Below are 4,719 nucleotides of genomic sequence, written 5' to 3' on the forward strand. Positions count from 1 at the left end.
TTGTATTCTAAATTAATGCTTTTAATATGCTAATAAATCATTACATTGGTGGTATACAGGATTCAAGCCATTTAAAGGAAAGTTTCATGGGACTGGCTGGTTAGCTCAGTTGGTTAGAGCATGGCACTGATAACACCAACATCCAGGATTTGATCCCTGTACTGCCAGTTGCCAAAAATAAAAGAAAAAAAAAGATGGTGGTGGTAGACAAGGAAAAAATAAGGTAAAATTGAGGAGGCTTGCTTTGAGAGAATTCCACGCAATTTGATACAACACAGTAGGTTAAAATTTCTCAAATCATCATAGATAATCAGTTTTACAGAAAATTATCTTCCATATTTTTAACTTTCCTAGTCTCACAATTAAAACAATCAAACATTTTACTTTATTCAAATACATGTGACTTCTCTGCAGGCAATTAAGCCAGATGATCTCCTTTCCACGTGGGGGCCCATGTGCAGTGGCTGCAAACGACAGCCTCCTTGGTAGTATATGCAGCCTGTTGCTTCTCTGCATTGCCCTAAGGGACCTTGGAGACAGCCCTTTCCAATGGACATTCACGTCTCTTACATCGTGCTGTCCCCAGTCTAGGCTCCAAACTAGGTATATGGGTTGTCTTTGGAAAGCCCCAGGAGTGTGGTCAGGGCTCACATTGGCCAAGCCATCATATCCATCTGCACCAAGCTGCAGAAGAAGGAGTATGAAATTGAGGCCCTCCACAGGGCCAAGTTCAAGTTCCCTGGCCACTAGAAGATCCACATCTCTAAGAAGTGGGGTTTTACCAAGTTTAAGGCTGATAAGTTTGAAAACATGGTAGCTGAGAAGCAGCTCATCCTGGATGGCTGTGGGGTCAAATATATCCCCAATCGTGGCTCCCCGGACAAGTGATGGGCCCTGCACTAATGAGGGCTTTCGCTGTGCTCCCCCTTCCTTACTCATGCCCAACAATAAATCCTACTTCCTGTCCTCCCCCCAAATATATATATGTACATAAACAACTGTATACACACATACACACACTGCACACACAAGGGGTCTTCAGAAAGATCATGGAGGGATTTGTGTTATCTTTTAATACCATTTTTCTTTTTTTTTTTTTTTGTCGTTTTTTCGTGACCGGCACTCAGCCAGTGAGTGCACCGGTCAGTCCTATATAGGATCCGAACCCGCGGCGGGAGCGTCGCCGTGCTCCCAGCGCAGCACTCTACCAAGTGCGCCACGGGCTCGGCCCTTAATACCATTTTTCTATGAACTTTTTGAAGTACTGTGTGTGTGTGTGTGTGTGTGTGTGTGTTTGTGTGTGTGAGACTTCAAGTCCGGAAAATGAATTTATTTAGTTTTTTTTATATACTTATATGATTTCTTTATTTGGATATTGTTGTCCTTCCGAGTGTGTTTCAGATATATTTCACAAAGATCCACACTACCAATAGATTATTCTTCCTTAGTTACAGCTCTCAATCTACATCCCTCTCTTGTTCTGTAATTTTCTATGGCTCCCCATAGCGTCCAAAGCTCTCCATAGTTTCATCCCTATCTGATCTTCTTGCCTGATGTTGCTGCTTTTCCATACCCAACTCAGGCTTCAGCCTTACTGGATGACTTGCCATTTTCTAAACTGCACCACTACCATTAACTATGAAAGAGGAGGTAAGAGATATCTGTGCTGTAAGAGAAGGACATCTGCAAGGGAAGCAAGATCATTAGATGCTAGCAAGAATTTCTCATCCCACCTCTCAAAAGGTGGTAGTGGATGGAAATTGTAGAACATCCAGGAAAATTTAAGAAAATAATTTCTGGATAGAGCTCTCAGAGGTTGTGAGGCATGTCTAGACAAAGAGAGTTTGAAGTAACCCCTTTACCCAATCTCCTATTGTAAGACTTGTGCACCGTGCATAAATCCCACACGTTGGGATGGCTCACCTCACAAAGACCAGGAGACAGAGATTGCTGCAATCAAGCAAGAGGAGTTTATTCCAGCATGCTGGGGTCGCTCAGTCTCCTCGACAGGAGCGGCCCCGAGCCCTTAACACAGGGGCTTTTTATACAGTTTTTTAGACAGACTTTTGCAACAGGATGAGTTGTATACTGCTTACGGGTTATCTGAGGTGACCTTTAGATTTATTGGTGGGCTTTAGTGGGCTGGCACACTGATAAGAAACAGTGTATTTCCCAATCATTTATCTTTCTTGTGGTCAGGCCAGGCGGCCTCTAGATAAGGAGCTGGTCCCTGGAACCGGGTGGTGGTTCCTCCCTTCCTGGAATCTAGCGTGCCTGGGCCCGCCTTGACTATGCTTGGCCTCTACATAACCCCTTAGAAACTGCCTTACTTAAAATGGCATTAGTTATGTTTTCTCGTTTTTAGCAAGCATTAGTACAGAAGCAAATTGCACATGTTAAAGTTATATTTTTCTCTACATTATAGCTTTATAGGAACAAGGAAAAGACTCCCACACCTTTAGAAGAAGCTGAGAGGCCTGGATAACTTGAGGCCTCATTGCCAGGTCAGTGAGGGTGAAGTGAGTAGGGGCCAGAGACTGCCTCAGATGGTCTCCATGGGTTCCACGGGATGCCAGCAGCCAAGAACCAATGAAGACAAGGCACACATTGTATACGTCACTGTGAATGATGGATGCCAAGCTGCATGTCTCTCCCCACATATGCCATGGCCCTGTTCAACCCTTGGACCTTCAAATCGGCCATAGATAGAAAGGAGAATGAATATTGTATTGACTGAATTTGAGAGTGAAATGATGACCAAAAGCAAAACAGAAACAAAACCTAATTAACTAGAATATGACTAGATTAAGTTTTCAGACATCAGGAAAATAAAAAATTTAGTTATTAAAAAAAATTATAGTGTACATACACATTATTCAGGTGTGCAGTAAAGGGTTAACTTAGTGAGCTTAGGTTACTCAAACCCTGCACATTCCAAAGAAGGGACTGTCCCTTGACTGGCTCCTGGTGTTACTGAGCAAGGGCTTGCTGGGTGATGCATACAGAAGCCAATACCATGGCACCAGTTTTTAAGAAAATAAAAAGGATTTCTTTTTCCAGGTCAACTGGCATGGAGACAGGATGAAAGGCACCTCAAATTCATCTTCACAATCCAAGGGCTGTGCAGGCTTTAAAGGCTATTAGGCAAATCTGATTTGCTAGCTCCCAATCAGGACATATGATGGGACAAATGTAGGTTGGCTAGCTCTGAGTCAGGCTGTATGACGGAGCGAAAGCAGATTGGAGGGTTCTTGGATTTTTTTTTCTCTTGGCAGCTGGCCAGGGTGGGGATCTGAGCCTGTGACCTTGGTGTTATAAGGCTGAGCTCTAACCAACTGAGCTAAATGGCCAGCCTGGATTGGAGAGTCCTGAGTCTTGCCCTGTGATGGGTCATAAGCGGATTGGCTAGCTCTGAGTCAGGCCACATAAGATAACAAAGCTGAACTGATTGGTTGGCTCTGAATTGGCCCGTATGAAGGGGTGTAAGTGGATTGGCTAGCTCTGAGTCAGGCCTCCTATGGTCTGAAACTTCTCAATGCTGGATCTTCCTTGCTGAAGGACCTCTTGCTTCCAAAAGGACTTCGGTATTTCAACTTCTGGCTTTTGAGTTCCACAGAGGGAAGATTTTTGGTTCCTGTGGTACTAGAGGTCATCTGGAGGGCAAGGTCCTTCTCTCTGAATATGTTCAGCTTACGTCCTGCGAGAAAACTTGTAAAACAACTTGAGATAGTGAAAATAAACCAGTTTCTACTAATTTTATGGAGTTTTGCTGGAAGATGACCTCTGCAACTTTGGAATACCCTGCCTGATAAGAGTGTTTTTGTATGCTTGAGGATTTGGGCCACAGTATATCAGTTTGACCAAATAGTTTATACTCACAACCTTGCTTATGACTAATACCTGTTTTTTTGTACACCTGAGGCCTTGTGCCATGCTGTGTCAGTTTGACCTCTGTGGGACTGGAAATGGAGTAGCTAAGGTTAGTCACATAGTTGCTGCATGCTTGTGTGACTGATCTACAATAAAAAATCCTGGATACTAAGGCTTGGGTGAACTTTCCTGGTTGGCAACACTTCCACATTGTTGCTGAGTGAATGAAGCACTATTTTTGGGATTCCACTGGGAGGGGACAACTGGAAGCTTCTTCCTGGTTCTCCTAACTTTGCCTAAGTACCTGTTCCCTTTGCTGATTCTAATCATATCTTTTTTGCTGTAATAAACTATACCTAGAGTATAGCAAATTTTCTTAATCTTGTGAATCCTCCTAGCAAATCATTGAAACTGTGGATGATAGGGGGGACCCTCAACACTAAGGAAATGTAATTTATCCTACTAGATTCCTTGAGACTAAGAAACATCTCTTCTCCTCTGTATTTCTTTAAATCTCACAGATTTCACGGAAGCCAAAAATCTGTAACTTTCTTCTTCCTGCCCTAGTCCTCTCACCCTCTGCATCATTCTAAGCATTTGCCTCAATTATATCTTTCTCAATTTAGCTCTTTTGAGTCATCTACTGTGGTATAAGTTCAGGACAGATAATCATTGGTGATCTTGCCTTTCCCTCACTGCCTCTTCTCCCCAGTCACTTCTGCCCCCACCCCCCAAGTAAATAATGTTCTTAGAATATTATTTGTGGAGGAAAAGAAATCACAAAGGGCCAGAAAGTGGCAGGAGAGGGGGGATAGGAGAAGGTGCATATTTACTCCCTTGTATGAAAGA

At 43.2% G+C, this 4,719-nt stretch overlaps 1 non-coding gene across 1 annotated transcript; it reads left to right on the plus strand.

The window, feature by feature from the left end:
- Window positions 1–408: 408 nt before the first annotated feature.
- Window positions 409–542, plus strand: LOC134381384 (small nucleolar RNA SNORA70). Its single transcript, XR_010023979.1, has one exon. It is a non-coding gene; the product is annotated as a small nucleolar RNA SNORA70 (small nucleolar RNA).
- The last annotated feature ends 4,177 nt before the right edge of the window (window positions 543–4,719 follow it).

This window comes from Cynocephalus volans, chromosome 6, assembly GCF_027409185.1.
Source record: "Cynocephalus volans isolate mCynVol1 chromosome 6, mCynVol1.pri, whole genome shotgun sequence".
NCBI classification, from domain to species: domain Eukaryota; kingdom Metazoa; phylum Chordata; class Mammalia; order Dermoptera; family Cynocephalidae; genus Cynocephalus; species Cynocephalus volans.